This window comes from Crocuta crocuta, unplaced genomic scaffold (assembly GCF_008692635.1).
Source record: "Crocuta crocuta isolate KB4526 unplaced genomic scaffold, BGI_CrCroc_1.0 scaffold322, whole genome shotgun sequence".
NCBI lineage: Eukaryota > Metazoa > Chordata > Mammalia > Carnivora > Hyaenidae > Crocuta > Crocuta crocuta.
This window is the reverse complement of record NW_027532592.1, coordinates 5,994,281-6,016,890: the sequence shown is the minus strand read 5'-3', so window position 1 is coordinate 6,016,890 and position 22,610 is coordinate 5,994,281. Positions and strand designations below refer to the sequence as shown.

The 22,610-nt window shown below is 37.0% G+C and overlaps 1 long non-coding RNA gene across 1 annotated transcript in view; it reads right to left on the bottom strand.

Annotated features, from left to right (window-relative positions):
- Nucleotides 1-1,500: 1,500 nt before the first annotated feature.
- Nucleotides 1,501-22,610, bottom strand: part of LOC144244578 (uncharacterized) — a 97,272-nt gene continuing 76,162 nt past the window's right edge. The window contains exon 3 of the long non-coding RNA XR_013338983.1: nt 1,501-1,726. This is a non-coding gene — a long non-coding RNA (uncharacterized LOC144244578). The remainder of the gene's footprint in view (nt 1,727-22,610) is intronic.

The following is a 22,610-nucleotide window of genomic DNA, read 5'->3' as shown; positions in this document are numbered from 1 at the left end:
TTTCAAAGATGGAGGAAACTCTATCAATGTAATTTTTAATAAAATTGGAATACAAAACTATGTGCATCATGAATCTAATTACATAAACATTAAAGAAAAATTATGTGAGTCAAAAATTGTTCCCCATATAAAAAAAATCACTAGATGCCTAATATACATAATTTGGAACATATGAACATGGAAGACTAGACGAAAGACATTACCCACAACCTGGAGATGTAAGTGGAGTCATCCTAGGCCATCAAGCTCCAGCTAAGCCATCCCAGACCTGGAGAACTTCACAGGCAACCCATAGGATTGAGAAACCATCAGTATTGAAAAATAATAAATCTTTGCTCTTTTAAGGTACTACGTTTTGTATAGTTTGTTATGTCACAAAAGCTAACTGATACACATAGTTCCTCAAGCTCAGAACACAACTGTTCTTTTTCCCATGATTATGGTATCTGGGAAAGGAAGGATCTTATTCTCAATAGGATGAATGGCACTAGTGAACTCACAGGCCAAGGGCACATCTTGCGCCCCCCCCTTACTTCAAGAAAAGCAGGCTTTATCATGGATGGAAGCTTCTTCCTGTTCACTTTGGGAGGTAACACCATCTTGCACTGGCCCTTTGAGAAGCCGGTGAACAAAGTCTCATCAGGCTGCCTGCTTCTCCCTGCTTCACTCAAGGTGTCCCTGTAGTTCATGTAATGGGAAGAAAGACTGGACCTAGTTAACTGAATTAATAGAGTCATACTTCAGGGTAGAGGAAAGCAGCTGACTATCAAACACTTTTGTCAGGTGCCTGAAAGGAAGGCAGAGAATTCAACTAGCATTTGAGTGTTGGAAAAACAGGTTGTCATTTTTTGGCCAACACATTCCAATGCTTTCTTAAGGAACTTGGGTGGAAATTTTTCCCTCCCTTCATTTTTCAGCCCACTTATGTTTCCAGGAAAATTCAATCCTTAGATTTCTGATTCATTTACACTTAACTGATCACAGTGTTTTCCAAGACTATTTCCAGTGGGTCTTTAAAACAGGATTCCATGTACCAAGAGAATGAGTTCCTAGTCCTGCCTATCCCAGATAGAACACACACAAAGAAGGGACATTCCCCAGGAAAATTAGTAGAATACAGCTTCGCAGGGGGGATAGGTATCAGCTGGATAATTTGCTTTAATGCTCCCCCTGCTCAGTAGAACCCAACAAAGAAAAACAAATGTCCCGGTGGCCCTAAGCAACTTGGAATTAGTTTGGTGGGGAGAGACCATCAGAACTGTCCTGGACATGTTGAGACTCCAGGCCTAGGAGGATGCACACGTCACCTCATCTGACTGCGTGGGCCATCGGTAACAACTAAAATTGTAGTGGGGGCACAAGGGTGCAAGAGCACCTGGCTTCTGGGGTCCCAGACCAGGTTTGGATGCTCACCACTGACAAAATCCAAAGGCAGAGAAACAAGGGGTGGCAAAAAAAGAATTTATTTCAGTGAAGCCAACACTAGGAAAATAGCCAACTATAGGCTGGAAGACTCTCCAACGTGCTGAAAATTTCTTCCAGGTTTATGTAAGAAAAATGTGGGGCAAAGGTGAGTGGGTGCCTGCAAGTAGGCAGTGAAAGTCAAATCAGTCACTGTGATGGAGTCAATCACTGATGGGATCTTGCTGGCTCAGGGCAGGGGGTAGTTTTCTTACCCATTGGGATGCTTTGCCCTCAGGGTCTTCTGCCTGAGCCCAGAGGCAATCTGGAAAGAAGAAATTAGAAAAGATGAGGTCAAAATAGAGTCAGCTGAAGTCCTCTTTTACAATAACTCTCTGTCCTTGTAGCCAGGCATTGAGTTCTCTCCTGGACTGGGTTAAGTAATCTATTTAATGGCAGTGAATAAACTCAATCTGATGACCACTTACAGAGAAAGGCATTCAACTGTCTCAGAGGAGTGTTGTCCTGCCCCCTTTGCTTAACCAATTCAACTACCTGGACCTTGTCTCAATGTCCTCTTTAGAGATTTGATTCATCAAACATTGTCTACCTTTTGTATTCTTTCTCAATTGTTTCCTTCCAGTCAGCATATAAGCATGCATGGCTCTCCATTTAAAGCCCCTTCCTTAGCCCTCTGTCTCTCTACCATTCTACCTTCTCCCCTGCAGCTGAGATTCTAGGAAAAATGAGTCATACTATCCATACTTTGATTCTCAAATGCTTCTCAACTTTTTTTTTTTTTTTTTACCTCTACTTAAAATTTTTCTTGCTAAGCTTGGCCAAGATCTTCATAATTAGTATATCTAAAGCAATGGACGTGTTGTGTAACAGAACCAACATGACTTCGCTTCTTTAGTCAGAAACTGTACCAGATTGAGTTGTTGTACAACATAAACTTGTATTTCCAGCCAATAAGGAGATCACAGGGAATGGCTTCCAATGCTGTGACACTCCAAGAGAGGGTGAATGGGTTTCTTTTGTTTAGGGTTAGGATGAATATTTAGATAGGGAAGGTTTGTCGTCCCATGTAGAGGCCATAAGGTCATGCATGTGTCTTGAGGAAACATGCTTAGACATACATTGTGTGTTAAGTAAACGAGGCTGAGGCTCCTCCTTGGGCAGAGATTTTAGTATTATAATGAGGTAAAGGTAATTGTAGGTCATGCCAGAGGTCACTCCATGGTCCATCTAAGCAGGTGTGAGTCTGGTTAGCTCAACCTGGGGGAGGTCTTGTTAGGGCAGTCGCCATCCACTGGGGGTTGGTTTCAGGTTTTATTTAGTGCGTTAAAGGGAAAGCTGGAAAGGAGAGTTTAGAGGAAAATGTGAGACAAAAGTTAGTGAGTATAAGCAGGTGGCAGTAGAGGCCAGGTCTTGGGGTCTAATTGGTGACAATTGCACTGCACATCACTTTTGATGTCTCTGCTGCATTGAACACTATAGAAATGCCTCTCTATATTGATGTGTATCACAAACAAGGAAGCTCAGTTGAGTTTCTGTGTCCAGAATTTTATTGGGGTTTCCCTTATATAGGCATGATTAATTGAATCATTGGCCATGTGATTGAACTAGATCTCTAGCCTCTCTTCCCTTCCTGCAACAGTCTGGTGACATAGTTGGTCTTCCTGGCATGGCCATAAACCATTTAGAGGCGCACCATAAGTCACCTTGATAGCATAAACTCAGGGGTCCATCATGAATAACAAGAGACTCCTATCACTAAGGAAATTCCAAGTGTTTGGAGGCTGCATCCCAAGAACCAGGGACAAACACCAGCCAAGTTCTTTTTTACACAACACTCAACAAAACAAACCTTTGCAGCCACTTTGGAATTCTATAGGGAAGTGGTGGTTTACAGAAGGGCGCTATGGGGTTTCAATACGCACGAAGCGTGCATGTTTAAAAAAATCTGATGTATGGAAAACTTATTTATAAAAATAAATTGAATACACCAATAATGGAAAGGTATAGAATAACCATATGACAGTTTAATATGCAGGCATTAAAATTATGCTCAAAGAATTGAAAAACATTTTTAATGTTTCTTTATTTTTGAAAGAGAGAGAAAGCAAGTGGGGGAAGGGCAGTGAGAGAGAGGGAGATACAGAATCTGAAGCAGGCTCCAGGCTCCAAGATTTTAGCACAGAGCCCAACACTGGGACTTGAACTCATGAACTATGAGAGCCATCCAGGTGCCCCATCAAAAATTTTTTGTAGACATAAAAAAATACCTAGATAATGTCAACCAGGAGGCATGACTCTCTCCAGTAGAGTCCAGGCCCAGGGGCTGGACCTGAGGGTGGGGGAGGGCAAGAGGCTCTGAAGTCCATACCAACTATGAGATTAAAATGGTAAATTTTGTGTCATCTTCTATATATCAGGATGAGATAGGAAATAAAGCTGCAACCTAGCCTCAGTAAAGGCAATAATGAGAAAAAAAATATATAAAACACTTTCGTGCTTTTATTTCTACTCAGTTCAGACTACTTAACTGCTTAACTGGTTTAATGAGAGGGAGGGAAGGAGAAAGAGAAGTATAACAGTGGTTTCCATTTTTTTTTAATGATTCCTATTTCTTTATGTCAACCTTTATTAGTAAATTTTAAATCTTCACAATTTTTTATAGTGAATGTGTATTTTTCTCTAAAAAAATCCCATAAGTTACAAAATAGTAACATGGCATTCAGGATGATTTTCCTATTGTCTTCCCTTACCCTTTATCTCCAAGAAAAAATGTAAAACACTTTTTACATGTCCTACAAGGAAAAGACTTTAGTTTTATGCTTAGAAAAAGACAACCAGTAAAGGTTTAAAGAAATAGGAAGTGATTATCTGCCCAAAAAAGGTTCATCAGAGAATTCTTTTCAAAACCAACTTTTCTTGATGAATATTTGATACATCACTGTACAAAAATGTTCTTTCCAATTGGCCCACATGCCTATTGTATCAAACTAGTTATATTTGCACCTAACTTGACTTTATCTGTTACATTACTTTGGTGGAAACTTCCCTCCAATTATGAGGTTACTAATAAAGTTGCTATCCAATGCCAGTAAATTGAAAGCACAGATTTTACACTTCTTTGAAATGCTAATGTGCAATACTACAAAAAAGAATGATCGTTCTTGAATACTCTACAAAAACTTAAAGTCATTCCTAGATTGACTAGAAATTGTCTAATCAAGGTTATTCCCATGGTAGAAAGGAAATAATATGGATATTCCAAATGTATTTTTCACATTTCAGATGCAAAATGCTTTTATTGTATTTAATATAATTTCTCATTTTGTATTAGATTTTTATTCATTTCTTTTCTTCATTTACCGCTAGACTATAGGATCAGTTTGTAGCCTGCCCTGAAGATATTCTCTTCTATCTTTCATTAAAGGTCACTTTTAATAGAACCCAAGTAGGAATTAAGTTCTTTTTAAGAACATTTTCCTCCTTGCCTCTCCTGTAGTCTTTATTCCTTTTATTTTTTTCACTTCAGATTATAGTCTGCCAGAAGTTGTATGCTATAGGGCAACAGTTTTCAGTGTCACCAACAGATGAGTTGTAGGCCTCTGAGACCCAATCAGGGGGCCCATAAGGTCAAAATGATCTTCATAATAATGCACTTATGGTGCAAAAGCATTGGTGGGTAAAACTGCTAGTTCTTTAACATAATCAATGCAGTGACCCTATACTGTATTTTTCACCACCATACACTCATAGTAAAAGACAAATAAAACAGACAAAGCTAGTATGTGTCCTTTTAATAGTCTGTGTAATGGAATGGGAAGCACACACAAAGCACTTTTCTCTAGATAATGAAATATGATGGCTTATTATGTTTAAGGAAAAGCACACATATTATTATTTGAGTTTTGAGCTGAACTCTCCACCTTTATTCATGAAACTTTCTTTTTTTACTTGAAGGAAGGAATGGCACACTATTGTTAAACAAAATTCAACTGTGTAAATTTAAAGATCAAATTGGCTTTATGAAAGGATTCATGAATCAGGCAACATCTCATCTAGTAAACAGAAGGGAGAGCTTGGAAGAGCTACAGAAAAGGAAAAATATTTAAAGGCAGAGGAAGTGTGGGACAAGGAGGTCATAAATTTTAAAAAAAGGATTATTTTGGGCCAGGACATGTTTTTGAGGGAGACAAAAGGGTCTAGTAAATGGATTATTCAACTGTTGCTGCAGGGAATCCCAGACTGACTAGCTAAAATTATATTTCTGGGCGGGGACTAAAACTGCAATTAAGTTAGGAATTAAGTTTCAGTTTGGCGACATCAACTTAGCACAAGTGAGTCCATTTTGGGTGTGTTGTTTCTTTTTTAACACTATGATTATTCAGACTCAGGTATTTGGCAGACATTTTCTCAAAAAGAAGTGAAGTGAGTTTGTCACTTCAGGGAAAACAAGTATCTGTTGCCAATGATAAAATTAAAGGTTTAGAAAGAAAATGAGAATCTTGGAAAATTTTGTGCACCACCAGGAGTTTGACATAAAGGTTTTTCTGATGAAACTGGTGATATTAATAAATGTGATTGAGTAAACCAATATGTTTCAAATTACCAATGTATGATGTTACAAAATCAGACATGAGTGAAAGATATTCTCAGAGTACAAGAAGACAAATATATTTTAATGCAATAGAGTATGAAAAGTTTGTTAATATGGTTTCAGATTCCACATTGCAAGTAATCTTTAAGAAATTCCCTCTTATTAAATTTTAGCAAAGAATAGCTACAAATATGTGAAAAGGCAAATGGAAAGACATGATGTCCAGGAACCACAGGTAGGTTCAATCATTACTAGAACAGTGGTTCTTTTGCAAGCATATTTGCTACAGAGAAATTTTTAAAGACATGAAACTACTTTGTTGAAATTGCTGCTTAGTTTATGAAGTGTTTCCCTGTGTGTAAATGGTCTCTAAGAGCAGTAACTGGTTCATAGTTTTCTTTCCCATCAACAATTTACATGGTGAGGATACATGAAAAGGATTGATTGACCTTTGTAGAGAGCCATTTTGATTAACAGTACATTTTAAAGACAATATTTTGAATAATGACTTCAATTTTTAATTTCCTTGTGAACATTTCTTCAATTTAAGCCACTGAAATTTCCCAAGGAGAAATGACCTGTTAACAGATAAGTTTAAAATGTTTCTGAAATACACTTTAGCTCTCAAGTGCCTTACAGATTAAAGCTTTGTTCTTGGCAATGCAAGAAATATACACCCTTCTTGAAAACTGTTTTTGGGAAAGAATATGCTTACTTTGGATGTTCCCCACAAACAGTGAGGACACTCTCAAATAGAACAAATGTTTCCTTTATTTCAAGGCAAATGAATATTTCAGCTGCCTCCAAACAGACCTCAAAAATGATCCACATCCCTGTGATTATTGAGTTTTTGGGGTGACCATTCAGAGGGGTCTCACTGGCCATAAAGGAAGCCAGAGAGCTAAAGATGATAGGCACTAACATATAGGGTTTGACCTACAAAATTAGAAACTTAAGTCTGCAAAACAAAGAGATGAGTGGTGGAGAATGATTCAGTTTCCTACTAACCAGGGAGTGATGTTCTGCTGTCTGCTCCACCCTCCTCAGCCCCACCACACTGATTCCATTCTCTCTTTCTCAACATTTTGGGAAATGCCAGAATAAGATAGCTTGTGACTCTAGTCATAATTAGATTCATGGGTGAATGGACTTTCCTTACAGATGCAATGTTGGGATATAAGAAACACATAACTTGCCTTACTGGGATCTTGAGATCTGAATTCTGTGGGCTGTATAAATGCCAGCTATGTGATTTTTAAGATGATATTTGACCTCTCTGGGCCCTAGTTTTCTCCTTGATAAAAGAAAGGGAAAGTACATGCTAGATTCACAATGCTGTAGTTTTATGAAGCTTGTCCTATCTTTGGTTCTTGGGCACCACAGAAAAGAGCTGGTAAGTATCTCTACACACACCTATGTTCCCCGCCTTTGCAGATCTAAGCCCAATTTTCTTTTGCCATTCTCACATTTGGTCTCAAGATCATACTCATTTCAAGACTTTAGGAAGCTATGACCAAATGATTTGAGTTGGAAAGTTTTCCAGTTGTGCTTCAAAATTAATTCCTGATTAGAATGACTTCTGTTTATTTTTTTATTTCTTTTAAAGCTTTTTTTTTTTTTTTTTAATTTTGAGAGACAGGGAGAGAGAATATGGGAGGGGCAGAAAAAGAGGGAGAGAATCTCAAGCTTGGAACCCCAAGCCATGAACTGTGAGATCATGACCTGAGCCAAAAGCAAGAATCTGACGCTTAACTGACTTCTCTTTAAATAGTTAACATCTGTTAGCATAAACTGTGTATCTGTCACAGTTCTAAGTGATTTACATGTATTGATTCATTGAATCCTGGCAGCTTTTGTTAAGCAAGTACCATTATTATGCTCACTGAATGGATGAAGAAATTGAGGAATAAGATTTTTTTTGTAGTATTTACTGTGGCTACACAGCTAATAAGTAGTAGAGAGCTGCAGTCTCAACCACAATCCGGCATTGTTTTAAAAATTCATTTCTGCTTGTTTTTCCCTTATTTTACACTGTTTATTATGGAAATAGTAAAATATATGTGAAAGCAGCAAGAACATTATAATATGTCCACATATACGTATCACCCAACCTCAATAAATATCAAACATGACCAAACATGTTTTAGCTGTACATCCCTTACCTTCTGCAGCTAGATTAATTTGAAACAAATCCTATGTATCATACCCTTTGTCCATAAATACTTCAACAGATATCTATAAAAGATTCCCACCAATACCGTTTTATACTTAAATTAACTAACAAATAATTCCTCAGTATGATCAAGTATTTAGCCAGTACTCAAACCTTCTTGATTGCCTGATAATTGCTTAAAATTTGTTGTTTTACAGTTTGTTCAGATCAGAACAAGAAGTGTTTACATGGGCATTCAATTGATACATGTTTTAAATCTCTTTCAAACCATAGCTTTTTCACCCTCTTGTCATGTATTTGTGGAGGAAATTGGTCTGTTTATTGTGTAGGATTTCCTATGGTCTGGATTTGTTTATTGCATTCTGTGGTGTCACTAACATGTTCTTCTGTCCCCTGCAGTTCCTGTAAGCTGGAAATTTGATCTAGAGGCTTGACAAGAATCAGATTTGATTTTTGGCAAGAATGCCTGACAGATATATTGTGAATGTTTTATGTATCACACCAGTAGCTACAACATGCCTGGCTGTTTTTCTTTTTGTGACGTTAAGATCGATGGGTTCTGGTATTGTCAGCCTGAGACATCGGTATAAAGTTCTCCATAAGTTTTGCATCTGATGACTTTAGTATCCACTGATGACTGTTGGTTACATCTGCTATTTCATTAATGCTTGCAAAATGGTGATTTTTTTTCCATTCAGATAAAGTGTTTTTTCTAAATTTTCTTTTTAATATTCATTTATCTATTTATTTATATAGTTTTATTGTCAAGTTAGCTAACATACATTGTATATAGTGTGCTCTTGGCTTCCAGAGTAGGTTCTCACGATTCATCACTTACAACACCCAGTGCTCATCCCAACCAGTGCCCTCCCCAATGTCCATCATCCATTTTCCCTGCCTCCCTGACCCCCACCCTCATCAACCCTCAGTGTGCTCTCTATATTTTATGGGTCTCTTATGGGTTTGCCACCCTCCCTCTCTGTTTGTAACTATTTTTTCCTCCTTCTCTTCTCTCATGGACTTCTGTTAAGTTTCTCAACTTTCACATGAGTGAAAACATGTGATATTTGTCTTTCTCTGACTGACTTAGTTCACTTAGCATAATACTCTCCAGTTCCATCCATGTTGTTGTAAATGTCAAAATTTCATTCTTTGTAATTGCCAAATAGTGTTCCATTGTATATATATAGCACAACTTCTTTATCCATTCATCAGTTGATGGGCATTTGGGCTCTTTCCATAATTTGGCTATTGTTGATAGCACTGGTATGAACATTGGGGTACATGTGCCCCTATGAATCAGCACTCGTCTATCCACAAAATGGTGATTTCTAATTCTATCCTTCCTTCTGCATTTGTTAGCTGGAATTCTGATACAAGAGAGAATCTCCCTTTATGAACTGTTAGCTTAAGTAGAGTTCCAGTATATTTCTGCCTATGTTTATGCTGTTGACAAATGTGTCTCACCTTTGGTTTCTGAAGCAATGTACAACTTAGTTACAGTACGATGCATATGTTGGAATTTTGGAAAAGGGAAACAATAAAAGAGAAAGTTAATAATGAAATATGATTGCACACCAGTCTTTTGACACCTCATTAATTATAACACATGAAATAGGTTAGCTTAGTTTTCATATTAAATTTTTATCTTAACTCTTTATTCCAATCTGGACTGGCTTACTCACTTGTTCATTTATATGTTCAAGAAATGTGAATTGAGACCTATGTGCAAGGTACTCTGCCAGTCACTGGCTACACAACGTCAAACAAAAGAGTCACAGTTCTTTCTGGTCTCCCAGTCTAGTGGGAAAGAGAAACAGTAAATAATTACACAAATGTGACTTGCTGTATGAATGCAAAAAAGTCTCACAGGTCGAGTGGCTCATCAAGGAGTCTAAGTCTTTGTTTCTTTAGAATCTCCATTTCTAAATCCCCAACCATTTAGGCAGAACACTAATGCTTTAATTGTTCATGGAAAGCACAAAATGACCACATAGATTAACTACAATAGCTTCACTGAAACTTGCTGGAGAATGCTGTTTCTCCATATCTTAATGATTATTATATTTCTCTGGAGAGGCTAATGATCAGCAGAAAGTTCCATGATCTTGATGGAAGCAGTACAGAGGTAGTGAAGTGTGGAAGGAGGTGTGATTTAACCACAGTGACCAGAATGTGTATTCTCAGCACTCTGTGCAGGGAGCTGAGAACTTACACACATGGACATTCCTTGGCTTCCAAGTTTAAGTTCTCAACTTCAAAGTTCTGAAATGAGAAATGATGTTACAGCTTACTGGAAATTCCATGATGCCAATTTTATAATTGCCAAATACTTGCTCTGGTGATATATTTCAGTAAGATACTCAGCGTTTATATGACCAGAACCTGTTGGTGTGGGGCCAGTATTATCACCGTTTGCATTATTGAGGATGAGATATTAGGATTAAAAAATTTTTTTTAATGTTTATTTTATTTTTGAGAGAGAAAGAGTATGAACAGGGGAGGGGCAAAGAGAGAGAGAGAGAGAGAGTGAGAGAATCTGAAGCAGGCCCTAGGCTCTGAGCTGTCAACACAGAGCCTGATGTGGAGTTTGAATTCATGAACCATGAGATCATAACCTGAGCTAATGCTTAACCTACTGAGCCACCCAGGAACCCCCAAGATATTAGGATTCTTAAAATTATTTTATTTTATTTTAGAGAGAGAGCACAAGCAGGGGAAGGGCAGAGACAGAGGGAGAAAAAAAGTATTAAGCAGTCTCCATGCTCAGTGTGGAACCCAGTGTGGGGCTTGATCCCTTGATCTTGGGATCATGACCTGACCTGAAATCAAGAGTTGGTCACTTAACCAACTGAGCCACCCAGCTGCCTCGACATTATGATTTTTAAAAGAAGACAAGTTGACCCTATAGTCACTCACAGAGATCTCAGTTGTTCCACTTTTGGGGATTTCCTTCTCTCACTGGCGAAAGAAATCGATGATTTGTTAAGAACTGAGAAAAACAAGGCTAAGCAAAATAAAACAAAATAATATGTGTAAGAGAACTAAGAAATGCTTTCCACAGCCAAATGGAAACAAAAATGAGGAAGTTATTTGCCTTACTCTCAGAGGTTGATGCCTTTTTTCTTGCCTATTTCAAATGAAGCTGACTGACTTGGGAACTGACACAGGACTGATTTCAGTGAGAGATCTTCTCAGTGTCCTTGGGTTCAGGGTTGAATATGAATATCCGGCACTATCTGAGAGAGTCAACAAATGCTCTTATTCCTAACACACTGTGAGTTGATTTTTTTTTTCTAATTTAGTAAACTAAAATGGAAGAAAAGAAGCATGTGATAAAATGATACTTCGTGCTGATGGAGTGTATACTATGGACTCTGCACTCTTTTTGTCCCCTTACATGAATCTTAATGATGTATGCATCATTAACTTTATGAAAGTGATTCTATGTTTGATTTTATGTTTTATAGATGGAAAAATGAAGCATATCTCTCACTAACGTATTTATGGTCACACATTCACTAAGAGGTAGAAGTGGGTTTTGAAACCAAACATTTTAACCCGGGGAACCCTGCTTATATCTACTGCATTATATTTCCACAAGGAATCAACCAACCTACACGTCAGGTCGTCTTTACTGATCTAGAGGTAAATACATGGGCTGACAAAATTTGCAAATAATACCTCTAAAATAATCATCATAACAATTTGCAAATAATACCTCTAAAATAATCATCATAACAAATAATTTTTAACACTAGGATTTCTGATTATTGAACATTCTGATGACTGAATTTCAAATTGATATAAAATTAATAGTCTTATGAATTGAATGCTCAACAAGAAGCCTGCAGAAATGTTGCTTTAGGTTTTACCACTGTGAGGGCACCTGGGTGGCCCAGTTGGATAAACATCTGATTCTGGATTTTGGCTCAGGTCATGATCTCAGGTTTTGAGAGACAGACCCCTGCATTGGGCTCTGTGCTGACAATGTGGAGCCTGCTTGGGATTCTCTCTCTAAGTCAATAAATAAATAAACAATAAAAAAAGATTATACCACTGTGAAGAAAAATAAAATCCATGAAGACTAGCTCTAGTATATGGATACCAAGAAAAATAAAGGGGCAGGAATAAAGAAGTAGCAGGAGAAGAATACAAGTATCCCCTTGAGGTTCAGAATAGAATTACATGATGTGGTTTTGCCTGGGGCTCTCAGGGCAAAAGTCCTCAGAGGCAGAGAGTAAATTCCATGAATGTGGGGGCTGTACCCGTTGATCACTGATGGCTTACCCAGTATTTTAGGCACACACAAGAATTGCTGAAGGAACAATGAGTGTTATAAGGATGTTTGACTCCTTAGCATTGAGGCCCGGTGGCTTTACAGGAAATTGGGGAAAGGAAAGCCACAAGCTTCCCTGAAACTGAGATCCAGAGGTTAAAATGGGTACTATCCAATAAAGTCAAGTATATTTGCAAAAAGAAAAAAAGTATTAATTCACTTTCTAGAGTCAAGGCAACATTTTACAGAGAACTTCAATGACTTTAGGGTCTGTTAGGGGCTGTAGCTACATCAGTCAGTACGTGTGTACTTTTGAGGCTAACTTGCCTCATAAGGTAGCCATTAGCCACATGTGGCTATCTAATTTAAATTAATAAAACTAAACAAAATTAACAATCCAGTCCCTCAGTCACTCGAGCCCCATTTTTCAAGTGCTCAATAGCCATGTGTGGTGAGTGGCTCCCAAACTGGACAGCTCAGCTCTAGAATATTTTCGTGATTACAGAGAGTTTTCTTGAATATTGCTGCTGTAAGGAATGAACAGAAAATAATTATTATTTTTTAATGAATGGATCTCAATAGAGTGCAAAATAAACAAGCAAGTCAACTACCATCATCCATGCTAACAGCAGCACAAGGAGAGACTTTACTTTTTCCCCACACTACTAGGCAATATTGTCTTTCTGGGGTTTGCTGATCCCCACCTCTTGGGTGAAATCTAGAGCAGTTCCCATAACTTTTGGGGTCAATCTCAAATGTGACTTTTTATTCATGAAATTTATTTCAGTAATTCCTTTGTCTAATTTTACTTCATAATCAAAACTCTAATCTTTACTACCAAAAGTTCCCTTAATGACTTCCCTTAAGAGTTCTGTTGGTTGGCAAGCACCTCTCTCTCCTCTGCCCCTGTTTTTCAGCCCCTGTCAGACTGCCTTCTTTGGAGATGACTCTAGGCTGGTCCTTGGGAAAAAATTCATTGCTGTATTTCCAGGACACATAACAATGCCTGGCACTGGTACTCAATATATCCTTGTAGTTAAATAAGGGTAGTCACTAGTTTTGTGAGCAAATGCAGTTTAATTTTATTCTCAAGTACTCATCAGGAGTTGGAAAACAAAAGGGGTAGTCCTTTAAGAAGAGATGGGATCAGAGAACAAAATAATAGTATGAGTTTTTTTCATTATAAATCTTTCTTAAAATGAAAGTATAATTTATATCAAGTAATATGTAGAGATTTAAGGGCTGAAGAGTTTGCTCAAATGCATAGACCCTTGTAGCCCATATTTCTTCCAAGATACAGAACATTTTAATCAGGCCAGAGATATAGTTCCTGCCTCTTTACAGTTAATCCCAGTTAACCACCCATTATTCCACCCTTGAGAACCATAGATTTGTTTTAACTGTTTTAGAACAGTTTATTTTTTATTTTTATTTTTAAAAATTTATGTCTATAGTTTTTACTTATTTTTGAGACAGAGAGAGACAGAGCATGAGCGGGGTAGGGGCAGAGAGAGAGGGAGATGCAGAATCTGAAACAGGCTCCAGGCTCTGAGCTGCCAGCACAGAACCCTATGCGGGGCTCAAACACACGAAGCATGAGATCATGACCTGAGCCGAAGTCGGACACTTAACTGACTGAACCACCCAGGCACCTCTGTTTTAGAACAGTTTAATAAAAATCAAATACCATTACATAAAATTAAGCACTATCGATTCCTTTGTGTCTGGTTTCTTTAACTCTGTATAATGTTTCTAAGACTTAGCCATGTTGTGTGTAGTATTACACTATATGGATATATCTTCCTTTCCAATATGTATGTCATTTATTTATTTTTCTTGTCTTAGTCAATTGGTTGGGATCTCCAGTAGAATGGTGAATAGAAGTGGTAAATGGATCTCTTTCTTTGTCAGCTCCAGAAGTCTATATTGAAATTTTGGCCAAATCATAAGCTGCCCATGCTAAGGGCAAGAGTCTACAGGGTTGGGCAAAGTACAACTACTGGAGAAGAATGACTACTGATGCACTTTGAGTTAAACAACAACTAGAGCTCATACAGGGGTAGAAAATGTTCAAGGTTCAACAGAACGAGCGGAAAGACCTTATATAATAGCTTAAGAATCCAATAAAGATCTAATAAATGCTAAGGCTACTTAGTTGATGGTCTGCTCTCTTCATCATAATAAAGTTGGAACTGTCCTAATTCACTCATACACCAAGCTGTCTTTGATATTTTATTTTCCTTTCAAGGTACCATCTAATAATGATTATCTTAAACAGATATCACTTCTTGAGGGTTTGGGAAGTCTTCACTTGGATTCTTTAACATCTTACCTTTTACACGTACATATCCCCACTCTCAGTACATTAACTGTAGGAAATGCTTAAGTGCCTTTCTTAATGTGAAGGTCATAATCCATGTTATGATTACAGCCTAATATAGATGAATGTAGTTCAGAGAAGTATGAGTAGAAATTTTGGAAATGAAGAAAGGAAAACATGAATCAGAAAAAATATTTAATAATAAAAATCACCACATTGGGAAGTCATATCCTAGGGAGAGCAGTGAGGGCATTAACTTAAGGTTAACTTAGTTTGTAGGAGTCTTAGAATACACAGCTAAAGGAATAATTCTTTGGCCGGAGCAATAGAGAAGATAACTTACTTTTTCTCAGTTTTGGAAAATACTGCATTACCACAGTTTAAAAAATAATAAAAGAAAGAAAAAAAACCACAGGCAAAATTTGAGTTTTTTGTGTTGCCAAGAATAACAGGAAGACATTTATGCTGTCACTCAAAGCATAAAAATACAGTGGACTGCGGTTTAAATCCATCATCTGCCTTTGACACCAAATTTTTACCAGCCATATAGTCTGTCTGCCTTCTTTATCTCTTTGAACTATTTGGAAAGTAATTTATTTTGAGTCACTTTGGACTGGTGCTGGCCCTCAGTTCTGTGCCTGCCTCTCCCAATGCGTGTTTTAGGAATTGCATCAGTACACATGAAAAGAGTTCCAGGTTGGTTTAGTCTTTCTGGCTTTATCCAGTCAGGAGAAGCTATGGGTATAAACAGTGAATGCAAGGGAGCAGGGTGGTGAGTGGGTTGAAGCATCACTGTCTTTTTAGTCCACAGTAGAAGTGGTCTTTCTCTACCATTTTGTCTTTCTGCAACATAGTGCATTATACACTGATAGGGAGGTCAAGGCACAGTTCCATAGTTCAGAGGACTCTTTTAGAACTAGTCTTTAGCTGAAGTGTCTCTTATGTTGAGTTGCAGAGTCATCATAAAAATGGAATGGATCATAAAAAGAGATTAGTGGAATAGACTGAAATTGTCAGGACACAGAAACTGGTCCAAATCGGTTGTCAAAGCAAACAGGGACATAAACCAAGTAATAGGAGCTGGGATACAAAGCCAAAAGATCAAAGGCCCATGGGATGAGAGATAGAAAAACCTGGTCAAGTGAGTAAGTGAAGAAGTTGGAGGGTACTTACAGCAAAAACTGACAACAGAGAGCCATTATCTGGGGCTGGAGTTTTACTTCCTTGCACTAGTATGAAGGTAGACCAAGATGGGAGCAAGCAGTTGTATTCAGTTAAAATGAGCTGATTCTACCTGGACTGAATTGTAATCAACTGATAGAATGGAAGGAAATGAATAGAAATTGTGTTAGATTTCACAATTTCCCCTTAGAAACAGTTTATATTATACATATTTATATAATATATGATATAATATAAAAATTTTAATGTCTGTTTCTAAGCCTAAGCTTAAGAATAGTTTAGACAAGGGGCACCTGGATGGCTCAGTCAGTAAAGCGTCTGACTTCAGCTCAGGACATGATATCACAGTCTGTGGGTTTGAGCCCCACATCGGNACAAAACATTGTGTTATCTGTGTTAATAGTTGTGTCCGTGTATATAAAATACTATATACTATATACTATTATATATAATGGTATTTACATATATTATCTCTGTCTTGCTCTTCAGTACCACCTTAACCTGGTATAATGCTACAGATGCTTCATGACAGAAAATAATGTTGTAAAAATACCAGCCCAAAGATGGGATGAGGCAAAAGAATGAGATACAAAAGAAATTGCAGAGTGAATTAAACAGATTATGAATTAATAACAGCATTGCAACATTCATAAATGAATTAGACAGGACAAGGAAATGAATAGGCATGATTTTAAAAAAAAACTGAGTTAATGGCATTCGGCAGACATTAACATAATCACAGACAAAAGATTTGAGTCATTAGGGGAAGACGATAGCTGTGAGAGACAAATATAACGTAGCATTGAAAGCTATTGGTATCCCTGAGATAATAACAGAAATTTTCCTCAAATGAAGAACAAATTGAATTTATAGCTTAAGAGGGCACTTTGTTAAGAAACAATGACAAATCTAGTGCTATCTAGAATCCTGGTTAAATTATTTTTAAATTACAGAGCTAAAAAAAAATACTTTAAAAAAGGAATCGCATTAGATAAGTAGGCAGAAAAAGTGACACACCAAAGGAGGAAAAAAATTCCAGAATATAACGAGGCAGGTCTATAAGTCTCTATAGGAACAAGTAACAGACTCTAGAATATTTAACCCAGCCAATGACCATTCAAGAAACAGGAGAAACAGCAGATACCCCATATATGAAAAAAGTAAAGGACTATAGAATTCAGTGGAGATTTCTTGACTAAAACATTCAATATTAAAAAACCAGCCAATTAAATGATTTTTTAAAGAAATTAAGAAACACCAGATTGGAAAACTTGTCAAGTTAAACCAAATACTGGTGGGTATTGAATCCATTTAAAAATAGGAGAAAAAGAAAAGAACAATTGTAGGCGTTATGGTTGCAAAACACAACATAAGTGTTGTAACCCTTAAACAAATAAAAATAAGTAACAAAACCAGGAAGGTGGGGTACTAAAGGAAGTGTAGCAATATTGATTACTTCATTGTTGGTGGCAAAGAGGAAAATGGATCTGATATTGGGTAGATGCTAGAAAAAGTGGCACCAATTTAATTTTCTTCATATATTCCTTTTAAACTTAGATTTTTAAAATCAATTAGTGACACAGAAGAAATGTCGACTTCATGTTTAGTAATTTATTTGCTTCTTTTTCTTCTTAAGGTAAAAATAAATGTTTGGTATTTTATTTAAAATAGCATAAAGAGTATGATCCTGTTATAAAATTAATTCCATCTATCTACCGTGCTATCTGATACTCTCTATTGCTTTGTTATATTCAAGTTTTATTAATGTCTTTTCTTCTCTAGAGCTAATTTTTCTTCTATTTGCTTCCATATAAGCAGCACATTAGCAAACAAATTACATTTAACCTAACAATTATTTTACATTATTAACAAATTATTAACAAATTACAAAATTTGTTATTTTCAATATTATTTAGTTATATATACATTTATATATTGTTTTATACCATGAGTATTTTTAAGTTTTTAAAAAATTTCTTATAGAGGGTATACTTTAGTTTTCTTTTTGCTTATTAATTTTTCATTTAATTCTAGGTTATTGTTTGGTTAATTTTTTATACATTTTATATTCTTTTTTTGAGAGAGAGAGTGCATGTGGGTCAAGAAGGGCAGAAGGGGAGAGAGAGACACAAAGAGAGAGAGAGAGAGAGAGAGAGAAACCCAAGCAGTATCCATGTCCAACATGGAGCTCTATCTCACAACCATAAGATCATGACCAGAGCTGAAATCAAGAGTCAGCCACTCAACCAACTGAGCCACCCAAGTGCTCCTATACATTTTATGTTCTTAAAAACAATGTATATTTTCTAACTAAAGGGAGAAAAATAATATCTATGGATATAAAAATAGAAATATAGATATTAGTTCATGCTTGGTAATGTTTGATTCAAATCTTCTATATTATGGTTATTTTTGGTTTGCTTTGATGGAAGACATGTTTTTTTAAGATTTTTCTTTGTATATTAGACACTATGCCTTTAGGTGTATATACATTTGTGATTATAGTTTCTTCTTGGTTGATTTCTCTTTATATTGTTATGTTGTATTACACTTTATTTATATTAACTGTCTTGCTGTACATTCTGTTATCTCATATTAGCATTATAAAATAAGCTTTTTTTCCTTAGAGTTAGATGGTGTATCTTCTTTTCATAACTGCATTTTCAGCCTGAATGGTTTTATTTCAGTTGTATGTCTTATAAGTAGCAGATAGCTGGATTTTATTCTTTATTTTATCCCAAACATCTCATCCCTATCTTTTAATAGTTGCTCTCATTGGATTTACATTTAGTTTAATTATTAAAATGTGGATTTATTCCTTCTGTCTCATCTTGTGTTTCTCTGTTTACTACTATTTCTTTTCTTCATTTTTTCCTTTTTCTGTAGGATCAAAAAGTTCAATGTATTTCCCTTTTATTTTCTTCTCTTGGTTCAGAAACTAAATGTTTCTAATCCTTTAGTGCCTACCCTAAGTTTTCTATTGTTTTACTGTGCATAATTAAAGCTTTAAATATTTTAATGACATGGAAAGTTACTCATTACTTGTGTCCTTCTCTTGAATAATAGGATGTAGCACTCATCGAATCTATAAAAATTAGTTATTAGGAGGTGTCTGAAGACTAAGAGTCTGACTCTTGATTTCGGCTCAGGTCACAATCTCTTAGTTCATGGTATTGAGCCCTTCATTGGGCTCTGCTTGGGCACCACGGATCCTGCTTGGGAAAACTCTCTTTCCCTCTCTCTCTGTCCTTCCCACCTCTTGCTCTCTCAATATAAACAAACTTAAGAAAAAAATGAATCATTAGTGTTTTTTTACAGTTGCTGATTAATTAATTTATGGACATGATTAATTAAGGTTCATACCTCTAGCTGTTTTTATATTCTACTCCTTCCTCATAAATTCCCCTTTCTTGTAGGCTTCTCCTAATAATTGTAGGGCTTTGAGCAAAAACATGAATAAAAGTCCATAGATCCAATGCTTAAAAATTTAACAGTTGTAATTAAAGCCCACCAATTATAAGTAAATGATACTCTAAACCCCTTCTTCACAAATATGCCTTCATAACAACCTCAAAGTCTAGATTCAAATACAGATTTCTTGGATGTCCAAGTCAGAAAACCATGGCTTGGTAGCACAGTGGTCTGCAACTCACACTCATTCTGCTCCCAACGTGGCTCCATCCAACACAATTAAAGGCCTTACGTACATGCTTAAGTTCTCCCCACCATCCGTCCATGCTCCATCCACACCCTGAAAACAACTCCCTCTGGGCCATTTCTTGGGTCACAGGGATGTGACCACTGGTGGCAGCTCCCACTCTTGGAGCAACAAGCTAGTGAAAGAGACCTATATAGGATCTATAAGTAGGCTCAGGGCTGTTTGGGCAGGAAATTCAGAGATTCTGAGTATTGAGACCAGGATCTAGAAGTGGCCAAGTCCTTCTAGCCCTGTAGATTCTATCTGGTAGTGCAGGCACAGAAAAAGCAGAAGAAAAGGAAAGAGCTATAGCTTGGGGCTTAGGAGAGCTACCTGGCTCTTCAAGTGAAAATGTCATGAAGCACATCCTTTGATAATTTTTTCAGTGCCAAATTGCATAATAAACTGTGTTTTCCCTTTCCCTCTTAAATAATAGTTTAGCTAAGTGAAAAAAAAAATCTAGATTTATCATCATTTTCTCTTCACCACTGTCTTCTAATATCTACTGCTTGAATTAAATATCTGCTTTTAATCTTAATGTCATTACTTTATAGGTAATCTGCAATTTCACTTCATATCTGTTTGAAGGTAGTCATGAAATGTTAGCCTTTGTCAGCAGTTTCATCTATCCATGGACTCAAAATACCAGGAATGATCTTAGAAATTATGGATGAGAGAAATTGCACTGCTCTCTGCTTCTTCTCCATCCCTTGCTTCTGGCTTGGTTTATTTGGAAGGGAAAGGTCACCCACATTTTTGACCCTATGACCTTTGAAATTGGGTGGCTGAGGCAGGCTTACCTTATCCACAAGCCTCATTATTTCAGTAAATTTAGAGTATGTAATGCCAGTCATGCTAGATGGGAGTAGGGAAAGAAGGGTACAGTTCTGCCACAAACCCCAAGATGGCCAACAAGTCCTCCACATGAAATACTGGTATGTCATTCTGTATTTGGCCTTCTGGCCTTGCTCCAAAATCTCCTTCAAAAGAGAGCCCTGTGGTAGGGGCAGGGTAAGATATAGACACTAATATCTCCCACTGGAATTTTTAGCAGCATTAAATTCATATCCTTAATTTCATAGAATAGATGGTACAAGTGAAGCCCAGAGAGGTGAAACATTATATCCAACAAATAAAGTTCATTAGTGAAGTAGCAAAAATTGAACTTATTTTTTAAAAACTTTTAATGTTTTATTTATTTCTGAGAGAGAGAGACAGTGTGAGGAGGGGAGGGTCAGAGGGAGAGGGAGACACAGAATCTGATACAGGCTCTAGGCTCTGAGCTGTCAGCACAGAGCCTGACACAGGGCTCGACCCACGAACTGTGAGATCATGACCTGAGCTGAAATTGGATGCTTAACAGACTGAGTCACCCAGGCACCCCTGCAAAATTGAACTTAGATCTACTGTCTGGCTCAGGAATATTTCCAGGATCCTCTATTGAGTTTTTCACTTCTCTATTTTCTCAACCTGCTTCCTTCACAGATAGGAGTTTCCTGCACCACATTCTCTATCAATACCAATATAATCCTTAAGACAACTGCATGAATATGGAAAAAGCAGAAATTTTGGAGTCAATAAGAGCTGGGTTTGAATTCTGCTTCTACCACTTACTAGCTCTGGAAACTAAAAGTGTTAATCTCTTGGAGCCTCAATTTTTTCATCTTTAAAATAGGGATAAGAACACTGGTTTCAAAGGGTCCTTCCAACGTCACTATGAAGCTCCTAGCACTGTCCTTGGCCCACAGTAAGAAACTAAATACATGATGGGAATTTTTATTGGTGTTTTTGTTATTAGTGTTTTTCATTTGAATGCATTGACTTTTACCCACCCTGACATTCCTATTTTCTTTAAAGAAATTAAAGAAGCTCCTTAAGGGAGCTCTTACCTTCATCCCATATTTGCGTATGTGTGTGTTTCATGAATTTATGGAACATTCTCTGGGTAGAGATACATCTCATTTGCTGCGAAGGTAGAACTTCATACACTGTGCATGAAGACTAAGGAGTGGTGATGGATATTAGTATGTGATAAATGAACAGTTGACAAATAGATCATAGCCATTTGATGCAGAATTCATGCTTGGAGTTTGTTCATAACTCATTAGTCTTCTCCCAACCCAGCATATGAATTATTGCCCCTGAATATCAGCCTGAGGGACATGGAGACTGGCTTCTTGACCACATAATGTCAGAAAGCACTCAGTGTGAATGTGTTAAGATGCTCAGCTACTGCATAATTAGTGTGTCTTGGTTCTCTTTCCTGAATTTCCACCATTTCCTCCCCATATCTCCCTGTGTTGTGTCACCCTATACTGCCTCTCATTTGACATTCCCACAGGAATTCCTGACTGATTTCTGGAAATTGGGGGATGGGACTAAATTATGAAACTTTAAGGGATTTTGTTATAAATCCATGTAAATCATCAGAGAAAGAGAGTGTGGGGTAGTTGGGATAAAATTTTCACTCCAAAAGTGGAAATTATATTATTCATTCTCTGATGAATCATTCCCTGATTCTTGGGAAACAAGGAGAATATCTACTTCTTGGCCAAAGTTCATGAGATCCAAAAGCTGCACATACTCTACCTTCAGGAAACCAAAGTAGCAGGATATCATTATGAGGAGGCCCAGTCACTGTACCACTCCAGGAACTTCAAGGGAGAGATAGGAATGGGTACCATTTTTTCCCCAAATTGTGATCATGTGAATTCAGATTTTAACTACATGACCTTGAAGTCCCTGAGCTTTTGTGTGCTAGAAGCAAGACTTCCTGGACACTTTGAGCAGCATGTAAGAGACAATAGAGAACATGTATGAATATTGACTTTCAATTAAGACAGATTCATAATCTCATATAGGCATTTGCCACTAACTGATTGACCCCAGTATTTTCTACATATAAGCTTCAGTTCCTCATCTGAACACTGAGGATATTTAATATCT